Source organism: Lactuca sativa, chromosome 8, assembly GCF_002870075.4.
Source record: "Lactuca sativa cultivar Salinas chromosome 8, Lsat_Salinas_v11, whole genome shotgun sequence".
NCBI classification, from domain to species: Eukaryota; Viridiplantae; Streptophyta; class Magnoliopsida; order Asterales; family Asteraceae; genus Lactuca; species Lactuca sativa.
Genome location: NC_056630.2, coordinates 13,733,678 through 13,741,875, shown reverse-complemented (window position 1 = coordinate 13,741,875; position 8,198 = coordinate 13,733,678). Strand labels below are relative to the sequence as shown.

Below are 8,198 nucleotides of genomic sequence, written 5' to 3'. Positions count from 1 at the left end.
GTATGAAACAATTAGATGGCACATGATCTAATAGTTTAACCATTCAATATGCTTAATTAACAAGTTACGTCCGTATAGATGTTGTGAGACTATCACTTGTTGGTCTATATTTTGGGTTTATCATTATTCAATAGATGGATCACCATAAGAAAAACAAGAAAAGGGGAAAAAATCAATTAACCGACATATGCAATGTTTGAAAATATGCGTAGTTTTCATTAGTTGATTAAGATATTGATGGTTTCATATTTTTAGAAATCTGATGCCCCTTTCACTAAATTTATAGATTAATGTTTAAAAGTAATATTTTAATATACATTACTAAGTATACATAAAATGCTCATATATAATAACCAGACAAAGTTAGATTTTTTTTATTAATCAAAACTACTTTTGTTTAAAATTTGTTTGTATGAGTTGTTTGCTATAAACAAAAATTTAAACTAGATATGGAATTATGTATTCAGTTTCATCTTTGGCTTCATTGAGGGTCATTTGGTAACTTAAAAACCTTGGGTTTTGCTGGTAGGATTTTCAGGGTTGGTTTTTCCGCTTTTGGGCATTCAGCTTTCATGTGCCCATCTTCTCCGTAATTATAGCATACTTTTACTTTTATTGGGCATTCCAGAGAAGTATGACATGGCTTATTGCATTTGAATCAAATAACACAATTGCCCAAATGCTTTTCCTACACTAACTGCACCACTTTCCTTCTTGATTGCTTCCAGTTTTGTTGTTGTTGCTTCGAGAATTTCTTCTTCTTCTTCTTCTTCTTCTTCTTCTTCTTCTTCTTCTTCTTCTTCTTCTTCTTATTATTATTATTATATATATTAAAATTATCCATCCTTAGCTACAGTAAAATTGCTAAGGATGGACAAAAATGGTCCCCTGTTTATGTATATGTGTTAAAAAAAACCTCCGTTTTCTGCTTTGGGTCTTTTTTGTCATTGTCTGCATTCTTGCTGTACGCGTGTTGTTTGCGCTTTGGTTCACCGTTTTCTCACCCAATGATATTCCGATTTCTGTAAAGCACCGCCAATGATCCCACTGTCACTGCCTTATCAATACAGGTTCTGCTTCGGTTGAATTTTTCTCCCAAATCCGAAATCGCTAACTGCATTCTTGTGCTCACTGCCGCTTCACTCTTCGTATCTACCGCTTCTCGCTTCTTCTTCACCACCGATCTGACCCGTTTTTCTACTTGCTCCAGGTATGTTTTTCCATACTTCCATTCTGACCTCCACCGCCTCCTCTCACTTTCGCTGTCGTTGGTTCGATAATATCAGGGCATGATTGAATACAATGACAAGTGACTTCTTCTTCGTTTTTTACTTTTTTTTATGATCACAAAGTGCAGCGACTGTTTGATAACATTTCCAAAGCTTTGTAAACTTATTATTCGTATTTTCAGGCATTTGAGGATTACATGCAGTGATTAAGGCCTACAGCATCAGCCTGAGACATTTCTCGACAAAAGGATTCTTAGACAAGTATGGGCCTGAGAGAGTACTTGACCAACCTGGTATCTTCTGTGCACAGTGTTAAACATATGATTTAATTTTTTTTTGTTTAATCTTTAATGAACATCTATTGTCCTGAATCTATACTATTTGCCCTAATTTCAATTAGTTGGCAGTTGGAACCGAGGAGGCTTTCACTACCACCGCCCACCACCGTATACGCTGCAGCACCCTTGATGTTGTACTGGGATTTGAAGGATAGTTTGACTATGCTCCCTAACTGGTCGATGAAATGCTTGAACCATGGTATGTTGATTTTCAGCCAAATTAATTGTGTGTGTTGGCATGAGAACTACAACGATTCACATATAATTGTCCTTTGTTTAACTTATCAGGCTATGAAAAACTATAATTACGATGAGGACCCTTTACCCGCTTCCTGTGGAATCACTATTGAGAAACAACTTGCTCAAGTTCAGGGTTGTGTTCTTGAGGCACCAAAGGTTTGTGTGATAGGATAGGGCTATTTATGTAATTTCATATTAGGTTTCTTTTCAATTTAAAATAACCACAGCCATCTCCAGTAATGAATTTACATGTATTTAGGCATTTATATGTTCGGACAAACAGAGGATCATAAGATCACTAACTACCTCTTGATGTTACATTGGAGTTTTAATCGGATTGTGTTGTTCAAACTATTGACTACATTAATGGAATTGAAAGTTTTTTACATTTATTTTGTAGCAGTTTAGCAAGGACTCTAGAAATCTCATCACCTTTTTTTTTTTTGTCAATCCTAGGATCCTGCTTTCTGGTCCTGCAAGTATTTCTTAAATTATGCTTCTTCATCTTCATCTTCATTACTAATTTCTTTATTTAACTGTTTTAGCCTTGCAACAATTAATCTCTAGAGAATTAGATCCCCTCCAAAGTCAAGTAGGTGTCTTTTTGTTTATAGTATTTACTGATTTGCTCTTCGTTTCAGTATGATTTGTGTTCCACAACAAGATGATCTTATATACTCTCGATTAGATGACATTTGACTAATATTCAAATAATTTTTCAAATTCACGTCCTTCCCATTACCATATTAGAGTTAGTATAATCTTACAGGGTATCATCATAATGAATGTTCAATAAAATAATTGGAATTTTTTTCCATGTAATTGAGCTAGACATGCTTTATGTCTAAATAGATTTTTTCCTTCAAGGATCTTATGGTGGTTGTCCTCTTCATTTCAGGATGATTCTTATGCTGATAGTTAGATAAGAGTACCATCGGAGTTGATTTCGTAAGTGTTCTCCCTCTATCTCTTTATGTGTGTGTGTATGTGTATGTGTTTTTGTTTACATTATCACACTATGATCAAGACTTCTTTTGATTTTTGGGGTTTGCTAAAATTACAAATTCATCCTTCAGAAAAGTAGGACTATGGAGCTGGATGGGAAGCTGCAGATTGTGAGTATTATTTCTTGCACATACTCTTGGACTTTAGATATAGTTTACTTCAAAAAATCATTAGGCCAAAGTTACTTTCATTTAATTTATCACTGTTAAATACATGAATATTACTTTTTCAATAAAATCTTTCTCTTGATACAGCGGGATACTGCTGGCCAGGAGTGGTTTCATACTATAACCAGTAGTTACTACAGAGAAGCCCATGGGATAATCGTAAGAATTAATTTTTATGATTTATTAAAAATTTCTGAAAAAAGCTCCATAATTACTTTCATTTTCATAAACTAGATATCAATTCACTGCAATTCAATTGAAGTTCATAATTTTTTTTTTTGCAACACCCATCTTGTATTTGTAAATTTAATAAAAGTAGATCACCCCCCCTTTAAAACCCCCTTAAAGATGAGACAAATCTTTTGAGCTAAAACAAATGAAAATTGCTATTTTTGTAATGATTCCATAGGGAATGTAGCTATTGTTACCTGGTAAGATTTTCTAAAGAAGAGAAATGTTGCAAATCTTGAGGAATTATGAAGTAAGCTTTAATCATTAAATTGCATTTACTTTTTCCGCCCAATGCATTCATATTGATAGTTGTGGGGAGAACCCATCTGACAAACCAGTAAAATTTTGTGTCCCAAAATATAAAATTGGATATTATTTAGCTAAAAAAGAAAGTTATGACTTTTGGTTATACGTAGCATTATACTTTTGACTTCAAAGTAACCTTTTTCCATTCATTTTTAAGTAACTACTTCAATTAAACAATGAATTTAGTCATTTGGAAGGTAACTGATTCAAAATAATATAAAATCATAATTATAATTCCCATTTGTTTGCATCTTTTAAAACAATTGATACATATTGTGTATGATGTCACTGTTATGGAAAGCTTCAACAACGTGTATGTTCTCTTTCTCACTCTCTATTTTACTTTGTGACATTTACCCCATCTTCTGAGGGTAAAACTGGAAAATCAGATGGAAATTGGTCTGGGGCAGGTGTTCTTTATAGTTAGTGTATCTTTCAACCTTAAATTAGTTTTGAAAATTTTTCTTTATATTTAAGAGGTTATTGTGTTGGTTTTGTGGTTAAGAAAAATGTATATATTGTGTACAATTGCCAACAAATATGGGATAATTGGCCAACTAAAAGAGAACAAAAGTTATTTGTTTTTGTGTTGAAATTTAAACTTCATTTGTCACCTTCTTGAAGTCATAATATGGGCTCAATTTGAAATTCATCAAAAAATTTCTAGCAATACTATAAAACAAGTGATTGGTGTGCTAACTTGAATCCATCTCACCTTCATATTGCTTGGCCCATCCCTAATCCATCTCAATCAATGGTCGACTTCTTCGACCTAATGCAAGTGGGAATAGCTGATAGGACAATTATACGGAAGATGAGGGGTAAATTTGTAAAATCGCTTTGTCTTTGTGGCCATGTAAGACAGTGTTACCAATCTCAAACTAAAACAGCAACCTACCCTCCACGAGGAGCGTGGGTATAACTTATTTCTTTTAAATTCAGGGGTAAACTATACTTGGCTACTGATACAACAAAAAATAAAAATTGAGGCTGGAATGGAAAATTAAATGGGAATGGAACGGGAATGGTGGTAGACAAAACAATGGGAATTAGCAGCAGAATGAGAATGAAGTTGAGTAGGTGAAAGTAAATGGTGAACAACGATGTAGACATGCTCAATCTTATGGTTCCTACTTCTCTTTTTGTTACTTGCTGCAGCTTTATATTATGCCAAAACCAAATGTTTTCAACTATAAATTTGGGGAATTATGGACTTAAGGTTTTTTTTAAGTTTATGAACATAAGTTTAGTAATTTGTGTCATTTTTTACTAGGTGTTGATTAAATTGGTTTTTGCTAATAAGCATCTATAATTGAAGGCCTTCCAACCCCTGCAAAGCGGGGGAATCTTCTCTAGTTATTATTATTATTATTATTATTATTATTATTATTCTTTCCTGAGAGACCTCCAGTCTTTCTCTTCTTGCCAACTTCAGCTTTGTCGACGGTCCTTTTTATCATGTTTTCAATAGACTTTGCAACCCAGATGGCTACCTCCAAAGTAGGTGCATGATGTACTGGAATAGAGTACTCCCATGACAGTCCTTTTACATACCTATCAATCTTTTATAGTTCATTGGGAACAATGTGCAAGGCGTACTCCATCTTATCAGTGAAAGCATTGGTATAATCATCATTGGACATGTTGCCCTTCTTGAGTGTCAGGAATTGGCTCAACAGCTCTAGCATGTTTTGAGTTGAGAATAACTTTCGCTTGAAATGCATTAGGAATTCATCCCATGTTAGCTGCAGTGGCTTGTTAGGGCTAATTGTCTTTCCCAGTGTGTTCCAACAACGAACTGGTGCACCTTTGATTTGGCGCACAATGTAAGTGGTTTGTGCTTTACCCGTGCAACCACAAGTAATGAAGGCTAGCTCCATTTCAGAAATCCATTCCATAAGGGCCATTAGATTCTATTTCATGTTAAACGATGTTGGTTTGTAAGTCATAAAGTCCTTATACTTGCACAATCTTTTGAATTCGTCATTCTCTTTAACATCAGGTCTTTCTGGAAGAGGCAACCCTTGGTTACTTTCAGATTCACTGCCTCCTTCCTGAACCGTCGTTTCATGAGTAGGAATCGGTTCATCTTTTATTAGCTCGTTGATTACTGGCTCGTTGATCACTAGAATTCTGCCTCTGTCATTTGCTAGTTCTTGAGTCACAAGTTCCCTAAACTCACGTCATTGTTGATCTAGTATGGTTTTCATCATCAATAGAACTTCTTCCATAGAGAAAGGAGCAGCACCAACCCTAACATTTTGAAGTGTTGGGCCTCTATCCTTATTGACAATTTTGCCGCTTCTTGTGATCGTTATTTCGTTCTATACTCGTAGGTATGAGTAGTATAGAATAATAGTAATTTTACTTAGTAATCATCAAAATATATTTAGAACACAGTAGCAATTAAGGCATCTTCCTATAATACGCTAGTACATGTGTCTATATTATAGCAATTAAGGTATTTATCCTAAAGAATGTTATCACACGCCTCGCCATTTATACTTAACTTCTAAGTTTAAGTCTAGAATTTATAAAAATTCCTAGTTTGCTTAAACTAATGCTCGGATACCAACTGAGACATCCCCCATTTTTTTAAAACCAATTAAAACTTTTTTTTACACTTTAAAATATCAATTGTCTTTGTTGTGGAAAATCCAAGTTAAATAAAACATTTTGACATAACAAATATTATTTAAAAATAACAAAAAATTAAGGATGCCATAATTATCCAACATAGGTTACATCGTAAAGACATAAGGTCCGGAATACTATTACATGCTTGTCTCTTATTCACTCAGCATCCTAACTTAGATTCCAGCAACCTTAGTACCGCTACCTATGATGCATACAAATTGAGTGGGTCAAGTTTGGGAAAAGTTGGTGAGATACATATGGTTTTCAAGCCCATAATAATTTACTAATATTAAATTATATTAATAATCATGCAAATCAAACATTTCCAAACAATATATATATATATATATATATATATATATATATATATATATATATATATATATATATATATATATATATCCAACTTAAATATCTATAGGACATTCTACCCAGACATACTCAGTCCAACCGATTCTCGCAAATCTTAGTTCAACAAATATTTGGAAGAATCGCCTAACCTGATGAATCGTTTGAGTAATTGTTTGACTATACAACTAGGGATTCTTGGCCAGTGTAACTCATTTAAGGCAACCAATGTTTAGAGTAATTATGATAAATATGATATCCCATTTTATCTACGTTCGTGGTTTATAACACCACACTATCAACGTAATTCACAAGACCGTCTAGAATAATCAGGTGTTTTTATCTCACTCTGGAAGATGCTCCAGACATACCCTGCAACTGTTTAATCTGGACCTTTCAATACTGACTATCCAAAAAGAGGACTACTACACTCCGCTTTAAGTCCCACACATTACCCGACTATGAGACTATTCATAATTTCAACTTACTTTGATCTAATATCCTTTATAAGTCTTAAATTAAAATTAATAAGACTATAATAAAAGAAAATCGATTTTAAATAAAGTTTCCGGATTTTACAATACTATTATAACTTAGTAAATAAAATCAACATGAAATACACACACATATATATATATATATATATATATATATATATATATATATATATATATATATATATATATATATATATATATATAATAGTTAACATATAAAAAATCATTCAAACGATAAATATTTAAAATAATTAATTTTATTATAATCAAACACTTGAAATTAACTACATATTCACCTAGTTAAAGGTGAACGACTTTAAGTTAAATATTCACCCAAATACGTTTCAACTTTTTCTTTTAAAAAGAGCCTAGGTAAAATATTATTACGTTTAGTTACTGTTTATAATATTCACGGTTATAATTTTTGTTTCTTAGATTTATCAATAACCCCAAACAAAATAACAACTAATAGCTGATAAGAAACAACCAGGTAAGATCGTATTAGAGATAGGATCCGTTTGGTATATAAAAATATATTGTTTGGAAAATCCACTCTAAACACCTCACTGTTTTTACTTTGTTATAATTTTCGTAAGTAGATCAATCAGTATAACGACTGGTATTAGTGATAAATCTTATTTATAAGTTCATAATAACGATTATAAAACATAAGTATAAGTTATACTTTGTAACGTCCCGAAAACGGTAATAAAATTTTTCATTTAAAAATATATCAAATCATTCATTATTTGTTTAAAAACAACATCAAGTCATAATATTCAAAACATCAGAGTATAATTATTTCAAATGCGGAAATCATGAGGGGGATGTTGTGCCATCAGGTCGGGCTCTTCCCTTTCGAACCAGAAGTACCTGAAACTATAAACATAAACTGTAAGAACAAAGCTCAGTGAATTCCTCAAAATACCACATACCCAAAACATACAAGTGTCATGGGCTATCCCATGGTTTTTCCTTGCAATGTTGAGGGCCAAATCCTAGTCTTACATACAAGTTTTATGGACTACCTTCATGGTCTTTCCTTGCAATGCCGATGGTCAAATCCCGGTCTTGAATACAAGTGTCAGGGGCCAGATCCTGGTCTTTCATACAATTGCTAGGGGTCATATCCTGGTCTTTCATGCAAGTATCACAGAGACAACTAACATTCCACATAACAAGTAATGGGCCGACATTGGT

General features: G+C 33.0%; 1 long non-coding RNA gene across 2 annotated transcripts; it reads left to right on the top strand.

Annotated features, from left to right (window-relative positions):
• The first annotated feature begins 863 nt into the window (after positions 1–863).
• LOC111904059 (uncharacterized) lies at positions 864–4,465 on the top strand. Of its 2 annotated transcripts, none has more exons than XR_002854417.3 (7): positions 864–1,210; positions 1,412–1,522; positions 1,630–1,766; positions 1,856–1,963; positions 2,706–2,755; positions 2,884–2,922; positions 3,067–4,465. It is a non-coding gene; the product is annotated as an uncharacterized LOC111904059 (long non-coding RNA). The 2 variants fall into 2 exon arrangements; XR_002854416.3 differs by having other exon boundaries at positions 872–1,210; positions 1,637–1,766.
• The last annotated feature ends 3,733 nt before the right edge of the window (positions 4,466–8,198 follow it).